General features: G+C 46.4%; 1 long non-coding RNA gene across 1 annotated transcript; it reads right to left on the bottom strand.

The window, feature by feature from the left end:
- Positions 1–12,072: 12,072 nt before the first annotated feature.
- Positions 12,073–12,713, bottom strand: LOC135376920 (uncharacterized). Its single transcript, XR_010417908.1, has 3 exons — positions 12,604–12,713; positions 12,327–12,470; positions 12,073–12,186 (listed from the first exon to the last, which is right to left on the bottom strand). It is a non-coding gene; the product is annotated as an uncharacterized LOC135376920 (long non-coding RNA).
- Between the last annotated feature and the right edge of the window lie 8,253 nt (positions 12,714–20,966).

Raw genomic sequence — 20,966 nt, 5'->3', positions numbered from 1 at the left:
GGTCTGCAAAACAGAAATACATCTTGAAATAAAGCGAATCTTAATGGCGCACCTCTTGAGAGATGGGGCAATAAGAGGGCACAACTTACTTGGCTGTAGAGATATGGGAAGTTATCGCAAGATTGGCTCTGACAGCGAAAAAGACGTCTGAGACAGGGGAGCGCCATAGTGGAGGGGGTCTGCATAACAAAAATACATGGTGAAATATCAAACGAATCTTAATGGGGCATCTCTTGGGAGATGGGGCAATAAGAGGGCACTACTTACGTGGCTGTAGAGATATGGGAAGTTATCGCAAGATTGGCTCTGACGGCGAAAAAGACGTCCGAGACAGGGGAGTGCCATAGTGGAGGGGTCTGCAAAATAAAAATACATCTTGAAATAAAGCGAATCTTAATGGGGCACCTCTTGAGAGATGGGGCAATAAGAGGGCACAACTTACTTGGCTGTAGAGATATGGGAAGTTATCCCAAGATTGGCTCTGACAGCGAAAAAGACGTCAGAGAAAGGGGAGTGGCATAGTGGAGGGGTCTGCAAAATAAAAATACATGGTGAAATGGAGCGAATCTTAATGGGGCACCTCTTGAGAGATGGGGCAATAAGAGGGCACAACTTACGTGGCTGTAGAGATATGGGAAGTTATCCCAAGATTGGCTCTGACAGCGAAAAAGACGTCAGAGAAAGGGGAGTGGCATAGTGGAGGGGTCTGCAAAATAAAAATACATGGTGAAATGGAGCGAATCTTAATGGGGCACCTCTTGAGAGATGGGGCAATAAGAGGGCACAACTTACGTGGCTGTAGAAATAAGAGAAGTTATCCCAAGATTGGCTCTGACAGCGAAAAAGACGTCCGAGACAGGGGAGTGGCATAGTGGAGGGGTCTGCAAAACAGAAATACATCTTGAAATAAAGCGAATCTTAATGGGGCACCTCTTGAGAGATGGGGCAATAAGAGGGCACAACTTACTTGGCTGTAGAGATATGGGAAGTTATCGCAAGATTGGCTCTGACAGCGAAAAAGACGTCTGAGACAGGGGAGCGCCATAGTGGAGGGGGTCTGCATAACAAAAATACATGGTGAAATATCAAACGAATCTTAATGGGGCATCTCTTGGGAGATGGGGCAATAAGAGGGCACAACTTACTTGGCTGTAGAAATATGAGAAGTTATCCCAAGATTGGCTCTGACAGCGAAAAAGACGTCAGAGAAAGGGGAGTGGCATAGTGGAGGGGTCTGCAAAATAAAAATACATGGTGAAATGGAGCGAATCTTAATGGGGCACCTCTTGAGAGATGGGGCAATAAGAGGGCACAACTTACGTGGCTGTAGAGATATGGGAAGTTATCGCAAGATTGGCTCTGACGGCGAAAAAGACGTCCGAGACAAGGTAGTGTCATAGTGGAGGGGTCTGCAAAATAAAAATACATGGTGAAATAAAGCGAATCTTAATGGGGCACCTCTTGAGAGAAGGGGCAATAAGAGGGCACAACTTACTTGGCTGTAGAGATATGGGAAGTTATCGCAGGATTGGCTCTGACGGCAAAAAAGACGTCCGAGACAGGGGAGTGCCATAGTGGAGGGGTCTGTAAAATAAAAATACATGGTGAAATGAAGCGAATCTTAATGGGGCACCTCTTGAGAGATGGGGTTATAAGAGGGCACAACTTACTTGGCTGTAGAGATATGGGAAGTTATCGCAGGATTGGCTCTGACGGCAAAAAAGACGTCCGAGACAGGGGAGTGCCATAGTGGAGGGGTCTGTAAAATAAAAATACATGGTGAAATAAAGCGAATCTTAATGGGGCACCTCTAGAGAGATGGGGCAATAAGAAGGCACAACTTACTTGGCTGTAGAGATATGGGAAGTTATCGCAAGATTGGCTCTGACAGCGAAAAAGACGTCAGAGAAAGGGGAGTGGCATAGTGGAGGGGTCTGCAAAATAAAAATACATGGTGAAATGGAGCGAATCTTAATGGGGCACCTCTTGAGAGATGGGGCAATAAGAGGGCACAACTTACGTGGCTGTAGAGATATGGGAAGTTATCGCAAGATTGGCTCTGACAGCGAAAAAGACGTCAGAGAAAGGGGAGTGGCATAGTGGAGGGGGTCTGCATAATAAAAATACATGGTGAAATATCAAACGAATCTTAATGGGGCACCTCTTGAGAGATGGGGCAATAAGAGGGCACAACTTACTTGGCTGTAGAAATAAGAGAAGTTATCCCAAGATTGGCTCTGACAGCGAAAAAGACGTCAGAGAAAGGGGAGTGGCATAGTGGAGGGGGTCTGCATAATAAAAATACATGGTGAAATATCAAACGAATCTTAATGGGGCATCTCTTGGGAGATGGGGCAATAAGAGGGCACAACTTACTTGGCTGTAGAAATAAGAGAAGTTATCCCAAGATTGGCTCTGACAGCGAAAAAGACGTCAGAGAAAGGGGAGTGGCATAGTGGAGGGGGTCTGCATAATAAAAATACATGGTGAAATATCAAACGAATCTTAATGGGGCACCTCTTGAGAGATGGGGCAATAAGAGGGCACAACTTACTTGGCTGTAGAAATAAGAGAAGTTATCCCAAGATTGGCTCTGACAGCGAAAAAGACGTCAGAGAAAGGGGAGTGGCATAGTGGAGGGGGTCTGCATAATAAAAATACATGGTGAAATATCAAACGAATCTTAATGGGGCATCTCTTGGGAGATGGGGCAATAAGAGGGCACAACTTACTTGGCTGTAGAAATAAGAGAAGTTATCCCAAGATTGGCTCTGACAGCGAAAAAGACGTCAGAGAAAGGGGAGTGGCATAGTGGAGGGGGTCTGCATAATAAAAATACATGGTGAAATATCAAACGAATCTTAATGGGGCACCTCTTGAGAGATGGGGCAATAAGAGGGCACAACTTACTTGGCTGTAGAAATAAGAGAAGTTATCCCAAGATTGGCTCTGACAGCGAAAAAGACGTCAGAGAAAGGGGAGTGGCATAGTGGAGGGGGTCTGCATAATAAAAATACATGGTGAAATATAAAGCGAATCTTAATGGGGCACCTCTTGAGAGATGGGGCAATAAGAGGGCACAACTTACTTGGCTGTAGAAATAAGAGAAGTTATCCCAAGATTGGCTCTGACAGCGAAAAAGACGTCAGAGAAAGGGGAGTGGCATAGTGGAGGGGGTCTGCATAATAAAAATACATGGTGAAATATAAAGCGAATCTTAATGGGGCACCTCTTGAGAGATGGGGCAATAAGAGGGCACAACTTACTTGGCTGTAGAGATATGGGAAGTTATCGCAAGATTGGCTCTGACGGCGAAAAAGACGTCCGAGACAGGGGAGTGCCATAGTGGAGGGGTCTGCAAAATAAAAATACATGGTGAAATGAAGCGAATCTTAATGGGGCACCTCTTGAGAGACGGGGCAATAAGAGGACACAACTTAATTGGCTGTAGAGATATGGAAAGTTATCGCAAGATTGGCTCTGACGGCGAAAAAGACGTCCGAGACAGGGAAGTGCCATAGTGGAGGGGTCTGCAAAAGAAAAATACATGGTGAAATGAAGCGAATCTTAATGGGGCACCTCTTGAGAGACGGGGCAATAAGAGGACACAACTTACTTGGCTGTAGAGATATGGGAAGTTATCGCAAGATTGGCTCTGACGGCGAAAAAGACGTCCGAGACAGGGGAGCGCCATAGTGGAGGGGTCTGCAAAATAAAAATACATGGTGAAATGAAGCGAATCTTAATGGGGCACCTCTTGAGAGACGGGTCAATAAGAGGACACAACTTACTTGGCTGTAGAGATATGGGAAGTTATCGCAAGATTGGCTCTGACGGCGAAAAAGACGTCCGAGACAGGGGAGTGCCATAGTGGAGGGGTCTGCAAAATAAAAATACATGGTGAAATGAAGCGAATCTTAATGGGGCACCTCTTGAGAGACGGGGCAATAAGAGGACACAACTTACTTGGCAGTAGAGATATGGGAAGTTATCGCAAGATTGGCTCTGACGGCGAAAAAGACGTCCGAGACAGGGGAGTGCCATAGTGGAGGGGTCTGCAAAATAAAAATACATGGTGAAATGAAGCGAATCTTAATGGGGCACCTCTTGAGAGACGGGGCAATAAGAGGACACAACTTACTTGGCTGTAGAGATATGGGAAGTTATCGCAAGATTGGCTCTGACGGCGAAAAAGACGTCCGAGACAGGGGAGTGCCATAGTGGAAGGGTCTGCAAAATAAAAATACAAGGTGAAATGAAGCGAATCTTAATGGGGCACCTCTTGAGAGACGGGGCAATAAGAGGACACAACTTACTTGGCTGTAGAGATATGGGAAGTTATCGCAAGATTGGCTCTGACGGCGAAAAAGACGTCCGAGACAGGGGAGTGCCATAGTGGAGGGGTCTGCGAAATAAAAATACATGGTGAAATAAAGCTAATCTTAATGGGGCACCACTTGAGAGATGGGGCAATAAGAGGGCACAACTTACTTGGCTGTAGAGATATGGGAAGTTATCGCAAGGTTGGCTCTGACGGCGAAAAAGACGTCCGAGACAGGGGAGTGCCATAGTGAAGGGGTCTGAAAAATAAAAATACATGGTGAAATAGAGTGAATTTTAATGGAACACCTCTTGAGAGATGGGGCAATAAGATCACACAAGTTACTTACCTCGAGAGATAAGGAAAGTTATCGCAAGATTGTCTGTGACGGCGTAAAAGACGTTCGAGACAGGGGAATCGCATAGTGAAGGGTTCTGCAAAATTAAAAATACATGGTCAAATGAATTGAATGTTAATGAAGAACCTACTCAGAGAGAGGACAAAAGGACGACATAATCTTTTTTACCTTTAGAAAAATGAGAAGTGCTCCGGATATTGCGTCTGATGTCGACATATTCTTCACTTGAGCTGAAAACGTTGCGAAAGAAGAACAGAGTGTTTCACTACCACTGATCTCTATGTATAAAGGCTGGATCGCGCATAGGAGAGGGGCTTTTGGGAAAGAGGTGCGGCAACCGGCCGCAATGTTGGAGGGCGCATTGGTGGTGGTGATGGTGAAAAGACTTGTCGTTGTCGGCCTCAAGTAGGTAGGTCGGCAACTTCACGACTGACGCCCTGGGGGAATGTGCGTCCTGGGCCGACTTCTAAGGGAACTGTGCCGGCATATGTCTGAAAGTGTCTGAGGAAAACCCAGGAAAAACCCCAGACAGCACAGCCGGCACCGGGATTCAAACCCGGCTACCTTCCAGTCTCGACGTGACATGGTCAGCACGCTAACCACTGAGCCACGGGAGCTGGTGGAGGTCCCACTGGCGTCGGCTGCTTCCATAGGAAACAATTGGAAACGATTTGATTTGGAGTATTTATTGCGCTTTAAACGCTCCTCATTGCTGATTAGCACGCATCTTTTTTTAGGAATCAGTGTGCTGATGTATTCCAAACGTGCTTCAGCCGTGTTACTGTTGCCTTGTTTTTCTTCTGCGCTGCCTGTACTCCGGGTTCGTAAGTGCCGTATACGGGGAACATACGCATGAAGGTGAATTCGGTGAATGTCAACCTATAAAATTTATTCTTTTTGCTGAGGAAGGTTTCACACTGTTTGTTATTGTAAGGTACTTCCGTTTTGATATTTTTTGTTTGTTTTCATTTTTTGTTTGTATGGTTCTCGTTTGACTTTTTTGCATTATCGTATTATGTTCTACGAGTGTCTCTGTGTGTGCTCTGCAATAAGACATCGATCCCAGGGATTTCCCTATACACCCCCCCCAGGGGGGGGGTGTACACCGTCGCTTGCATTTTTCCAACACCCCCCTGAAATTTCTCAGTTGACCCCACTCAGCTCGGCCACCAACACGTTCTGGTAGTGAGTACGGCGCTGCGATTTCCATCTTGCACTGTCAAACCTATGCTGTAGGACCACAGTAATGCAGATGATCGTACCATGGATTTGTCCAAAATCATTTGAAAGTGACTGTTCAATGCATATATTGCGCGTATACACGAGCAAAAATGCGTGCGAGCACGCAAACTCAATGTGGATCATCAAGAACCATTTGCGCTCAACTCAATCAAGCAAGGTATTCGAACTTTTTCGTGTTTTCACCTTTGGTTGCTAGGTATTCATTGAGCTTCGTGAGACAAGGTGCTAGTCTGTTTTCTGTGCCGGTCGTGCGATTATGCATCTTAATGTTCAAATGCAATTCATAATCAATCTACATTCTAATGTACTGTGTTCTAACGTAATAACATGTACAAATAAAACGGGAAAGCTGTGCAGATATGTCACCATTGTGCCACGATTCTTTCCGTGTCTAAGAGAAATTCCGTAAGTGGAACCTTCACCAAGCATACCTACTCCCCCCCCACCTTGAAAGCTCGGCACCCCCCACCCCTAAAAGTGAATTTCTGGGGAAATCACTGCTCGATCCTTATGCTGAAGGAGCTCATTACTTTATACACCACATCACCACCAGCAATGGGGTAGAGTAGAGCCCCTGGCGATGAAACTCCCCATTCGTCATCTTAAAATAACGTTATTGTCAAGTGCGTTGCAGTCGTTCAGCTGTCAGCGTGTTTCATTACAGAAATTCGAAGCGCTGTGCATGAAGATCGTGTACATGCACGGCTTATCACACACGCTATAGGATGCGACTGCACAAACGAGGTTAACACTGTAGTGTATTTACTTCCACCATACCCTGCAAATTAAAAGAACATTTGAACAAATTGGCATAATGACGCAGGTTCGGTATCCGCTTCGGCACAGCTGAGCGACTGTTAGGGGAACCTGTGTAGCACAAGCGCATTGTTTATAGAAAACACATGGTTTTAAGATTTATAGGAGCAGCCACGCATACATTCCTAGTACGTAATGGCATCAGCGAAGTAGCAGTGCAAGCAAGTTCATGTTGTCAGATGCATTCGATATACGAATGAACAGATTTTTCCTCAAAATGAAGAACTTACCTGTGAAAAATTATCCCTATTTCTCGGTCCGCGTGAAGTGTACTCAAAGCTGCAGCAAACTGGCATGACATGCCCTTTAATTTAAAGAAGATTTTAAAAAATACGGGCAGCCCCGCTTGAACTAAATGCAGACGACAGGATGCGATGGGCCCACCAATATGGCGGCCGGTGACCACGCCGTGGAGCATAGGGGTGACACAAACCCGCCATTGTTGTAACTACCCTCAAGCGGGTGCTTTTGGCAAAACTGCCATCTTATCCTGGTCGCACGTCATAGAAAACACCATTTTGAGGTCATATGACTTTGTTTACATGTCATTTTGCCGCTTACCGACATATTTCCGTCGTCATAACGCCAAGAGATTAACGTATTTTGCCAGCGTAAACTATGCGGTGCTTCTTCCGCAACATGGTAGCCCATTTCTCCTTAGTTATCGCATCGGCTCAGTGAATCTTAGCGCGCGTGCGTCATCACATCTTTGGCAGTCGTCAACAGTACGAGGCCTTATGCGCAAAACTGCTTACTGCGAGATTATCGGATAAAAATAATTACCGTGATCGAAAGACATCCAAAATCGTTGCGCAGAAACAACAACCGCATTATTTACAAACGGTTTGGCCGCCGATCACGGGCGCCGCCATCTTTAAGGTCACGTGTGCCTTGACGTTTGCTGTGACGTGCGACCAGGACCTGTCCAGGGTGCATTGCGTTTTCCCAGCACGCTTTCGTCTACGGAGCAATACATTAGCTGCATGCTTTTTGCCTGCACCTCCTGAACTAGTGCAGGGAGTGCAACACTTTCGCATTCTTTTTGTCATGCACTCGCACTGCACCTGCACGTGCCCATTCTTTTTGGGGACGTGCTGACCTAGTTCTGCACTAGTTCTCGATTTTCTTGCACGACGGATCCCGGTCGTGCAACGGAAGGGTGCAGGGAAGCAGACGACAAGATGGCGGAGAGCACTTCGTTCGTTTAGTTCGTGGCTCGCTGTTGTCGGATAACGGCGAGCGTATAATTCAAGGTGGGGGGTATATGCTTGTGACATCTAACAAGGTTTATTTGTGCTTCCTTTTAGCTACCTGTCACGCTCACGTGGTGACGCTTGTTCACACAGTTAACCCACAAATTAACAATAAATATACGTGCCCCCATCTCCATCTGTGTCGCAAAATTGGTGCTGTTAAAAGAGGACGCTATAAGGTACGAGAATCTCCCAATACCCGCTTACGAATTGTTAGCACAAACAAAGCGTGAACAAACGGAAGAAAACAGAGTACAACACTGCCATGCAACCACACACAAGAAAACGCCCTGTAGCAGACGACAAGGTCTGCACTCCTTTATTCTTTTTAGGAGCCGGTGGTGTCGCGTCAGTGCAACTGGTTCAGAACTGTTGTCTGCACCTCTCGTACACTTAGAACTGGTGCTGCACGAGTGCAGCACTTTTTTTTCAAAAATAATGTACCTATTGGATGCCACCCCTGTGCCGTGGAGCACCCTATGCGCGATCCAGCCTATGGTATAGAGATCAGTGGTCACTACTAGAGTATGTGCGACTTCCAGTTTCTAGAATAGGCTCGTTCCCAGTGCAGAGCGTGTCCAATGTTGAATATGTGGTTCGCCCAAGCCTAGCATGACACTCCAGCGTACAGTATTTGGAGAGGCACATTCGGAAGGCAGAGAAACAAATATGTAGCTGCATCAGCTGACATTTTTGTTGTTGTGGATTGGCATGGTTATCTGGCGCTCATGCACTTGCATGCAATATGGCGAACATGACCTACTGTATACTACTGCACACAGCTGGCGATCGCCTATGGGTGCGTTTTTTTATTCTCTCCGGGTAACTCGGGGGTAACCCTCACTTGGCGAAAAATCGAGGGTGACGGAAGTGACGTCATAACCTAACGGCGAAAATTCAACTCTCGTCGCTCGAGGGTTACGCTGGGTACCTACTCTCACTGACCCAGCTCCATGGAGGAAGGAAACAGAAGGAGCGGCTCTTTGCTCCAGATTAGCGTAGCTACCCTCTAGCGGTCGCTTGGGTCAAAATCGCCATTACGTCCTGTCCACCACATGATCCCCTCTAAAGTTCATGATCCCCTCTAAATTTTGCAAGGCTACGTTTTTCGCGTTGCCCTCCGTGTAATTTTGCTTTTTGAAAGTAATTTATTGTGAGAATGTGAGAACCATCGTAAAAACGACGTATGGTAATGTGTTCCTGTCCCGGGTGCGGCTCTCGTTGAAGTGAAGCAGCTTTGTCACGGGAACACGTTTTGTTCGTAAGTACACGCGCGATCAGATGTTTTAGTCGCCTATGTGTATTCGAGTCATGCTTAACTGTTCCGCATATTCATTTGATATCCTCTGTTGTTGTACAATTCTGATTAATAGTGTTCGAAGTAAGACATTCTTCACCTCTTAATCAACAAACGCATATACGTTGGAAATCACCGTTGCCACACGTAATGTTTCCAGTCCCGCGTACTTCTTTTGCGTTCTGCACACTGTGACTGGTCTTCTAATAGAAGAGTAAACATTCGAACATGCAGAGATAAAGTGCAAGCACGCGTTCAACGTAACACTGCCATCTGAACTGCTACACAACTACAGCTCGCGTCAGTGTTGCCAAATGTCATTCGCAGGAAGTCGCTAGTGGCGTCCCGAAAAGTCGCTAAAAATCGCTAAAATCGAAACTGAAAGTCGCTGCCGCTACAGTGCCCTTTTTGTTCGTTGCACGTTGTGAAACAATGTGGTGACAGATCAACTAGGATGTTTCAGCGAATGAGTGTGCTAGATGGCCAAGGGAGGACATGAAAAAATGGGTCTGAGTGGATAAGAATGAGAGAAAGTAAAGGAAATACGGAACCTTGAATATCTTCTGCAAACCGTCTTCTGGTTTTGTCATCGGAGGCACCGAACGTGGTTTGCTTATTGCTTGCAAAAGTTCCGATGCCTTCTCATCTTTTTGCGACCTTCTATGCTATTTTATGTCTGACAACCTCGCATAAATTTCACACTTGCAATAGATGCACAGGGCCCTTTTGTCACAGTCTTTGACTGGACAAAGCTATCTCTTGAATACTGGCAGCATCACCACGCTCTTGCGATACTTCTGGTCTTACTTAGGACGCACTTTGGAAAGCACTTGCGTCTAGTCCACGCTGCTCGTCAGAAACGGGACAAGCTGGCAACAGCTCAAAGAAACTAGCACTGCGAAGAGCAGCAACGAAACTACACTACGGACTACGCTGAGCCGCTGGAGCTCTCCATGACATGGGATTGGCCCTAGAGCAGTTACGGCCGGCAAAAGGTGAGACGATTTCATATTATTCTTCGACAGAACTTGTCGTCCACCAAAATGTGACAGAAAAATCACGATTCTTCCAGACTTCATGAAGCATTCGTGTCGCTAAAAAGTTGCTGAACATATCAGAAAGTCACCAAAAAAATCCGCTAATCCCAAATACAAAATTTTGTCGCTAGACGGACCCCGAAATCCGCTAAATTTAGCGACTTTTCCCCAAATGTGGCAACACTGGCTCGCGTCGTCTGCTGTGGTGGCGCCGTGCTGTCTGGAGGGTCACGTGAGCGGTCACGTGGTAGACAGGAGTATCCCAGAATGCAATGCGAGCAGGCTACGCTCGTCCCGACGATGGAAAACTGTCGGAAGGGCCGCTCCTTGTGTTTAATTCATCCATGCCCAGCTCAGCAGGTGGGTAGCAGAGGGTTACGACCAGGCCGTCGTAGCTCCCCGCATTCGCGGCAGTAGAAAAAGAAAACACGTCATAGTCACGTGGTATTACATCGTCAGGCATTATGACGGATGCCCATTGGCCGAAGGAGGTTGCGCACTCCGGGATTGGTTGACAAAGTTTCGAAATATTGACAGCTCACTTTTGGCGGGCAGTCGGCCAGGCGGGCAGCTCCAAGCAAGGTCGCTGCGTCTCCGCGGCTCGCCGATGTCGGTTGACCACAACGACCAAAGAGGAAGTATATTCGCGGGTTTGTTCGTGAGTTATAGCGACTCTGGCCATGTACTGATCTCCTACCTAGTATCAGTACGTAAGTAAGTATCAACCTACGGACATTCTAGCCAGGTCGGAACTGGAATGCTTAGTGAGCTGACGCATGAGGAACACTTTCGAGCGCTGTCGCATTTTCAAATACAGTGACTAAGAAGAGAGGGTTCGTAACGACACAAGTATTTCCCGAGACCGTGTGACCTTCGGTGCATCGCCTGTATGAGAAGAACTGTGAAACGCACGTACTCGTGGACTTCGCTCGCCTCCAGAAGTAGACTGTGTGTGTGCGCTTTGCAAGTTCGAACTTGGTTTGGTTGCAGTCTATTCAACGAACGAAACGTCCTGTACGCACGGTGAATATATGAGTCAAACATTTGCATCAATAAATATGTATTTTGCCTATCAAAAATGTCTTAGTTATTTTGGAATAACGGGCGCCAGGTATGAAAACCAGTAGAAGTCAATGGTAGCCAGGGCAGGCCGAAAGGCGAGCCAAACGGAGAGGTTGCTGATTTACTGGCTGCTAGGCATCATGACGCATTTTCATTGGTCGTATGCCCAGTGTTGCCTGAATTATCTCAAACTATGCGCTCTATGGGGAGCTGTGGGCGCCTGGTTATGACGTCACACGATTCAAGTGAGAGTCCTACGTCTTTTAACTTTCGGATTCCGAGCATGCAGGCGGTGCAGGCACTGAAGTGCCCCTACTGCGATGTCCCCAGCTTTGGAGTACAAGACCTCGTGGAACATATCAGTATCGTTCACGGTCTCGTCGCTGTCGTGTCAAACGGTAAGCCGTAGGTTTACATGCTTTATGCGCTGTCGAGAAGCAACCCGTGCTGTCAGCTGCGCCTGGTCGTCTGCGTTTCTCGGTGGTAGTTAAGCACGCATTCTAGAGGGCCGTAATGAATATGGGCACGTATTCAAACCGTGCTTAGGTGGGATTGCACGAGAAATGTCGGCTGATCTTAGCAGAACATGAATCATGTGCTAACAAGCTTGTCTTGGTGCGACGTTTGCAAACTTCTTTGCAGGTAAAGATCATGAATGGCTTGTTCAGCTTCTTTAACGCATTTTAATTTTGACAGCGCCCCCAAGGTGGTCCCTCTTCAACAAGAGGTAGTTGCTCCCCAACCAGATGATGAGTTTGGAGAACCCTGCACGAATGGGCCGAGCATCTCTCCATCCCAAACTGCTGAAAACAACACAAGCAAACTAAACGGCGTCCTATGGCCTGATAAGGCAGTAAGGTTCCTTCTAAGCCTCTGCCAAGAGGAGGGACACAATGAAGTTCAGCATTTTGGTCCAAGTAAGTGCACCACATGAACTCACCTGTGCTTTAAGCCGTGCAAACGTTCGGAGAGGGGGTGCAGTGTCAGTCCAGAAATGTTACGGATGCACAGGTTCTTATGTTCTACCTCAGGGCTTCAGCCTTGCTTGCGGGAAAGGGATACACGCTGACTTCCACCCAGTGCTCTGACAAGTGAAAAAATCTTAAGAAGACCAACAAAACAGTGGCAGACAGCAAAAACAAGACTGGGAATGGAAGGTCTGTTGAGTTTTTCAAGGTTCCTTCACAAAGTCAGGTTGATTTCATGCCAATACTTACTTTTTACTTTCACACAGTCAAAAGTGGGTGTATTGGAGTGTTATGCACGATATTCTTGGTAAGAAGCCCGAGATACAGCCACCCGCTTTGGCCTCAACATCTAGTGGACCCCACCTAGCTGAGGACCAAGAACAAACATCAGAAACCCCACGTAGTGAAGTCTCTCCACCTCGCAAGAACAGTCGAAGATAAAAAGCAATGTACACTATGCTGGAGAACGGTTAAGGTTCGAAAATGAGAGGGTTGAACAGCTGCGGACGTCCAATCAGCTGTTCAGAGAGTATCTTGAAATGAAGAAAGTGCAAATGAACATGCCCAAAAGTTAATCCGTTAAGCATTTGTCCTGCTGATAAATGGCTTCTGGCAAACAAGAAGCACAGGGTAATCTACAAAAGACTGATGTGCATTTGCAAAAAAGAAAAAGGTAATAATAATAAAAAAAACAGAAAGCAAAAATGACATTCCCACTTCTCTTTGTCATATTTTTTATGTAATGTAACCTGCAGTTGCATTGCACTATGTACACAGATGAAATAAATGCCACACAAATGTGCAAATAATGGCCATGCTTGCAATGAATACATAGTTCTGGGTGGTTCTCATGAGTGTACAGTAAATAAACGCTAGTGAATAGTGGAAAACTTGGAAAATACATTGGTAAAAAAGTAGTACACGGAATCTACAGGATGTCTATCAAACGAGAATTGCAAGGAAAATGAAAATGGCCGGGAAAGTCGGGGAAGATCACAAGCTTTCACTCACTGCAGCATCCTGGTCTGCGGGTGTCTGATGCGCCTTTTGCATTAGTGTTTCCTGGAGACGAGCACAACACTGACGCCAAAAAAGGTCACAACTGAATAATAGCAAAGTATAGTTGAGGCAGAAAGTGTCAGCAAAACCATCCTTGCTTTCAGTAAATTGCTTAGTTTTATGAACGGCGTTGGTTGTAAAACGTTATCTCATGCCTGATGGTCAGGGAGTTTTGTTGCAATTGTCAGCAAAGGCCTGGAGGGGTCAGTGAAGTCTGGTAGACACCTTTACACAGTAATCAAGTTGAAACGCATGAAAAACGGTCATGGAGCACACGATTACAAGGAATTTGCAATATCCTCGCGTTTCTGGATGCCAATCCTCCTTACGGCGGCAGGGGTTTCGTCCTCTGGGACACTAGTTTCATCCTGCCTTTCAGCAACTGGTGGCTCCTCAAATATATCACCCCACATCAGGCAAGCATTATGAAAAATACATGCCACAATGATGATGGTGACAATTATGTCTGGTCGTCGGGTTTCCACACGAAAGAGCCTTCGGAACCGGCCCTTCAGCAGTCCGAATGTCCTGTCAATAGTTACCCTTACCCTAGAAAGATGCACATTGTACCTCCTTTCCCTGACTCTCAAGTGACCATTGTCTCTGTATGGCGTCAAGAAATGTGGGCCAATGGGATAGGCAGCATCTCCCACTAGATAACTGTCCAGTGGGAAGTGATCTGAGTTGAGCATTCCATACACCTCAGAACGGTGAAGCACGCGTGCATCATGCACTGAGTCTGCCTCACCAACTGAACAGTGCAGGAACCGCATCTCATGATCACAAACTGCCTGTAGCACCACAGAGTGAAAACCTTTCCTGTTGACGTACGAGGAAGCGTTCTCCTTAGGTGCAGTAATTTCTATATGCGACCTGTCAATTGCTCCCTGGACCTTAGGAAACCGAGATTTACCCTGGAAGCCAAGTATGATGGGTAACGCATCGTGACAGTTGCGAGGCAAGGCAACAAAGAGACGTGCCATGTCCAAGAGGGCCAAAAACCCTCCGAACGCAATGGAAGACCGTAGACTGCAACACCGAAGCGGTCCCCAACATTTCTCCAAGTGAATGATAGTGTCACGTAATAGCTGGAGTCATAGGCGCCGACTAAGGGGGGTAGGGGGGACGCGGGGACCCTTGCCCCCCCCGGAACATGAACTAAGGTGGGGGGCGCCGCCTCCCTTGGGAAGTCCCGCTAAGAGACTGACACCAACCTTTGGGGCTCGGCGCGCCCGGGACAAAAGAGCAACAGTAATTGTAATTGAATTAAAAACAATTAAAAACCCCCAGTGCTTGGTAGGACAAGGACAGAGGATAAAAGGACAAGGACCGGCACTGAACTGCAACCAAGTGAAGTTTATTTTTCGAGCAAACCAGTGACACCCCTCTCACCCCGCAAAAACCCGACCAAAAGAGAGCGCTATACACTAGAAAACAAGTTCTTCCAAATCTGCTTGCCTATCTGTTGTTTCGTGCGTTGATAAATTCTTCTATTTTCTTGGTGAAATTAATCAACTCGAAAAAATAAACTTCACTTGGTTGCAGTTCAGTGCCGGTCCTTGTCCTTTTATCCTCTGTCCTTGTCCTACCCAGCACTGGGGGTTTTTAATTGTTTTTAATTCAATATGAACCAACCAGCCCAAACGCTTGCTCTGCTACAAGTAATTGTAGTCAATTACTTTTTTCGAGTAACATGTACAACTCTGTCTAACGGTAGGATCTTCGGAACGCATATCCGTTGGGAGCGGGTGCACCAACCCCAAAAATGCATCTTGCAATTTGTAAAATATGTATCCGCCCACCATACTCATTATCACAGTAGAAGGTGAGGCGAAGAAACACAGAGGATGACACAACACATCGCCCAAAGCAATCAGATCAATGAAACCAAGCAGTCGAAAAGGTACCAGCTGTTGCCAGTGAGGTTTAACCTGAGTAGTACGTAACGCGTTACTAGTAATCAATTAATTTTTCAGTAATTTTTAACGTAATCAATTAATTTTGTGAGCACGTTTTTTTTCAGGTAATCTGTTTTTTTTTTCAGGTAATCTGATTACAATTTTCGGTAATCAATTACTGAGTAATCGATTACTTTTTTAACCTTCTGTCAACAATGGCAACCATTTTCAGCAAGCCAATCTGTCCTTCTGTCCCACCACGAGTTCGACTGATGCAATGACGCAGCGGTCACTGTGACGGCCGTCTCTAGTCCACACGTGTTCCATGCACGCCACAGTAATATGATAATCCCTTAAGACCGCGACCTGCTGGAGCAACAGTAAAATAGGCGACTGTATTGAAAAATTGTGCGGGCTGAACATAACAATAGTAACAAAACGAAGAGGATGTTTTGATGTATATATATATATGTAATAAACGCGTGTATATATGTGTTTTGTATGTTGCTCTCAAATGTATTTGTGAATTTCACTTATCACGTATGTTGGTGTCTCATATTAGAGTTTTCAACAAGAGCTGCATGTTTGCACTCAGGAGGCTTGTTGGCTTTACTACGACCCACAATTTAAAAGTAACGGGAACAGTAACGCGTTACATTTTAATCGGTAACGTATTACGTTTTTGATGAAGTAATTTTCAACGGTAAAGAATTACTTTTCGCGCAGTAGTAACAGTAATTGTAATCAATTACTTTTTTCGAGTAACATGTACAACTCCGTGTGTAACGGTAGGATCTTCGGAACGCATAATCGTTGGGAGCGGGTTCAACTCCCGCTGCTCCATTTCATTGACCATATTCATTATATTGCGCGCATTTCGGGTCAAACACCGAGGATTCAATGCATTTTGTTCCTTTTGCACTCATTTTCAAAGGCATAATGCCTTCAGTTGTGCGCATGTTCACTGTTTACGTTCTCTCTGTTTTTTTCTTTCTTTTTGTTTTGTTTTTTTCTGTTCTTCCTTCCTCTTATTTCTACACCAGTTCTGCATACATCATAGGATTAGGACCCCGTCAGAGTGTGTGATTCTTCAGCTTTAGTTTTCGTGTTCTTCATTTTTCTTTTCCTTTTCTTACATTCTTTTTGTTTTCTTTTGCTCGCTTTCTTCTTTTCTTTGCCTTTTCGTCTTCCCCCTTTCACTTTTTTTTAAAACAACAAGCCGACATCCATCTGGCTAACCTTTCCTTTCTTTTTTGTTCTCAATAAACATATCCCCCCCCCCCCCCCCCGCAAGAGTACGTACTTCGCAGTCCGCCCTTGCCCCCCCCCGGGAAAATGAAAACTCTCCGCCTCTGGCTGGAGCAAGACAAGGTAAGGCATTCGCACTAGACAGACAGGACACTAATTTGTTGCTGTTGGATGTGGGCACTACTAAAAATGTATGGTATGAACAGCAGGATCACATTAGAAATCAACTGAGCAGTATTTCGCTTCTCAGGCCATGTAACGTGCAGATACACTTGCCGCAGACGTGTTAATGGCTTACCACACTATCTACGCCGCAGGCCACAGGCTAGTTCTCCAGTGGGTTCCAGCCCATTGTGGTGTCGTGGGGAACGAGCAGGCCGACAGCGCCGCAGAAGCAGCACTCTCGTCTCGGAACCGGACCCGTATTGTTCTGCTCAGAGGAGACCGCCGTTCAATTCTGCGACGTCTAGTGACACCCCTGGCTTCCCGCCAACGGACAACCGACATTCTTCCCCCCTCTATGTTGAACAGAGTTGATCCCACGCTCGCTTTCCGCATGCCACGAAACACATCTCGTCAGGATGCTGCATTAATCCACCGCATGCGCCTCGATGTGGCCTTTACAGCTCAGTGGCGTTACCGCTTGAGACAAATTGATTCTCCCACCTGCTGCCACTGTGGTGCTCTTGAGGATCTGGAGCACATTCTTCTTCACTGCCCTCACTACGAACCTTCCCGAACCACACTCTCCGAGTCTCTTCGTCAGCTGGACTCTCGCCCTCTCTCCCTACCGAAATTGCTTGGTCCCTGGCCCAATCCAGCCCAGCAACGCTCTGCGCTCAAAGCTTTTCTGACATTTCTGGACACCATCGGACTTCGATCGTTATTGTAAAGGGGCTCGTTATTTTATTCCCCCCATTCCACCAAGCACTGGGGTAGAGTATCGCCTGTTGCGATGAAACTCCCCACTCTCCAAGACCGAAAATAAAGTTGTTGTTGTTGTTACACTTGCCTGAAGGATTCCAATTTCGCCAGCGACCAGATAACAACAAGAAGCTGCTTCATGGCGGGAATCGTGGGCCGTCCGGGGTGAATAGTTGCCGAATCTAATGCTGAGGCCAGCAGCGTTGCCATCTTTTCTACATTTGACCTGTGGAGTGCGACTTGAAGGTGTCTTCCCTCATGGCTTGGACTGTTTCTTCGGCATAGTTGGCGACCTTCGGAATCGTTCGGCTGTAACGTGCATAAAGCACAACCAAGTCAGCAAATACTGCGCATAGCGCGGTTTGTCACCTTCACCCTTGCTGTTCGATTGCATATTTCGGTGGCTTTAGCACGACTGTTGTTTCGTTGGGTGCGTAACTTTTTCTTCCTTCGTCATCATCTTCCCCTTCGTCAAATGCGTCAAGCAGCACAAGTGCCGCAACTTCTACAATCACGTCCTCGTCAAAAACGTCGTCTGCCTCTGCCGCCATGTTCGCTGAGACGGGCGTAACTCGTTATGGACGAAAATTTCTAAACGGGGGTACCCACCCACAGGTCACGTGACATCTCACTCGGGTCACGTGGCGCGTAACCCGGGGATTACCCGGGTAAAAAAAGAACAAATAAACGTACCCTTTGAGAGAGACGGGTCGTTGGACGGGTCATAGGTTAGTTACGTTAGCGACCGCTTCAAGCGCCACACAGCATTATTGGGGAGAGGGGGGATATGTTTATTGAGAAAAAAAACAAGGAAAGGTTAGTCAGGCAAAGGCCGACTTGCTATTCCTTTCGTAAAGAGGAACGGAAAAGGAAGGGGGACGAAAAGATAGGAAGAAAACGAAAAAAGGAAAGAAGGCGGCAAGAAAGAAAACGAAAAAAAACGAAAGAAAGAAAGCGAAAAAAAGGGAGAAAACGAAATAGAGGAAAGAAAACGAAAAAATAGAGAGAGAACGAAAAAAAAGAAAGAAAAGAAAAAAAAGAAAGAAACGAAAAGAAAAGGGAAAGAAACGAAAAAGAGGAAAGAAAACGAAAAAAGGAAAAAGGAAAGAAACGAAAAAAAAGAAGAAACGAAAAAAAGAAAGAAACGAAAAAAAGGAAAGAAAGCGGAATACACACACACATACACACAGACAGATACACAAAAGGGCCTTAGAGGCTGGTCGAGAGACCGGTTGCACGGAGAAAGCTCAAGAGGGCAGTCGTAACTGCCCCCTGGTTGTGCAGGACCGGGCCGAGCAGGGTGGCCAAAGAGACGTTAGGGTAGCCAAGTTGTCGCAAGTGGCGTTGGAGGACGAGTCTTTCTGGGAGGTACCGGTTACAGGATAGGAGGTAGTGCTCGATGTCGGCTTCCACATAACAAGTTGTGCAATCGGGGGAGTTCGTCTGGCGCATTTTATGCAGGAGTGAGTGTGTCCGTGCAACATTCATTCGAAGGCGGTGGAGGAGTGATTCTTCAGCTCTATTGCAGCGGCAGGCAATGGTGAAGTCCTGCATGGGGTCAATGAGGCGTACGAAATTATGATATGAGGTAGAGTCCGCTCGGAATTGCCGGGTACGGACATAACGCCACCGACGAATGTGCAGGGAGCAGACAGAGATCGTTAGGGGCAGAGGGGTGGCAGGAAGAGCTCTGTTAGATGGGGAGAGGGAATCATTGTATCCGACGTTGCCACCGTCTTTCGTCTGCTACACCGGGATACACCGACGCACAGACTGTTGCTAAGCACGCGCTATTTTCTCTTGTACTGCTTCGTCGTTGTCAACACAGTCCAGCATTAATCGCCGCGGTTTCGACAAGCCACGTGGTAACGAATAAGCAAAAATGAGAGAAGTCTAGCACTCGCAAGTGAATAAATTGAGTATTTAAAGAGATTGAAACATTTATTTTGCTCAAAAACAAGCTTTCGGACGGAGTCCGTCCTTCATCAGGTGCGATACATTGAAAACTTGGTAGAGATATTTATTCTAATGTACATCACAGAAAGGGGACAAAGATGGTGGCGAGGAGGAAATACAAATTCTTATTAGAGAGGACTGAGGGCGCCAAAAAGAAAATACGAAAGCGATATTCCAAGCGAGCAGCAAGGAAATTGAGTAGGTAGAGGTATGCCCGATGCCGTTTTTGTCAGCGGCGGGATTGGGTCCATTCTGGGCCGGCGGCGGTAGCGTGAATCGGCGAGACACTTGGGCTGCGTTCCAATACCTCGCGCCCGCGAAGCCGTCTGATTAGCAGCTGAGTAGACCCCTTTGCTTGTCAATATTGGAACAGGCTTGCCTAGCTGAGGCGCCAGTGGCGCCATCTCGTTGCTAACGCAAGAAATGCGTACGGCGCAAGCGCAGCAGGACTCTAATGCGCTAAGTTTGTAGGACATCGTGCATAAACTGTCACCTTCACAACCAAACATGTGTTGCAACTCTCTACGCAGTTTAAAAAAAAAAACATACCACTATGTGCAATTTTACATTTAAAGCCAGCAGAAACAGCGGGCACGCTGGTACTGTCAACGCGCGTCTCCATCCCGGCTGTTAGATGGTCAGGCGTATAACTAGACTGCATCGATGCGCACTAAGCTGTAGCCACTGATCTCTATGTATAAAGGCTGGATAGCGGATGGGTGAGGGTATCGCGGGAAAGGGTACGACAACCGGCAGCCATATTGCGGTGCTCAAAAGGGCGATTACAGCCCATAGGAATGCATGTAATCTCTGACAAGTTTTGCTGTTTGTGACGCTTCCCTTGCTGCTTCGGTAAAATTTTGCCACGGATCGCTGCAGAAATCCCACGTGATTGAGTTCCTTACGTTTTTTGTGTGAAATCCCGTCACATACATGTTATTTCCTGTCTATTTTGTACTCGTGTGAGCGCGTGTCGTTCCAATCTTGTACTTTGAACTACGATTATGTGATTTGCTGGTTTTGTGTGGTGTTGTATTTGTTGTGTTACGTTTCCTTTATCGTCTGTCAGCGTGTTGCTTCTCGTGTTTCTCCCATTTCCTTTCTGCTCGGGGGTGTGGAATGCCAGGGAGCAGTATCCTCAGAATTGACTCTTGGCATTCAGCAATGTTTGGCACGTTTGTTTATGTAACCACCTTAATACGCTTGCATTACATTATGCTTTGCACAGGAAGTTTAGATATCACTAGTTATGACACGAAATGCCGAACGGCACTAAAGCACTTCCAAATGACTAGAATGATATTAAGTATGTGATATGTAGGCTATATGACGGTAAAAAGATATCGACTAGAAATATGTGCACTAGGGAGGTAAATGGCGGTAAAGACAGTTCAAAATGACTAGAGGTTGAGTGAATAAGTCATAAAAAGGCTAAGTAGCAAGGTCTTGTGGTGAAAGCTCCAACATCGAAGTATCACAAGTCCAGTTGCAAAAGCAAGTTTGAAGCAGTCAACCAGGTAAGTGAGT

The sequence above is a fragment of the Ornithodoros turicata genome, unplaced genomic scaffold, assembly GCF_037126465.1.
Source record: "Ornithodoros turicata isolate Travis unplaced genomic scaffold, ASM3712646v1 ctg00001380.1, whole genome shotgun sequence".
Taxonomy (NCBI): Eukaryota; Metazoa; Arthropoda; class Arachnida; order Ixodida; family Argasidae; genus Ornithodoros; species Ornithodoros turicata.
Note: the sequence above shows the minus strand (reverse complement) of the source record. Positions and strands in the feature narration are given on the sequence as shown.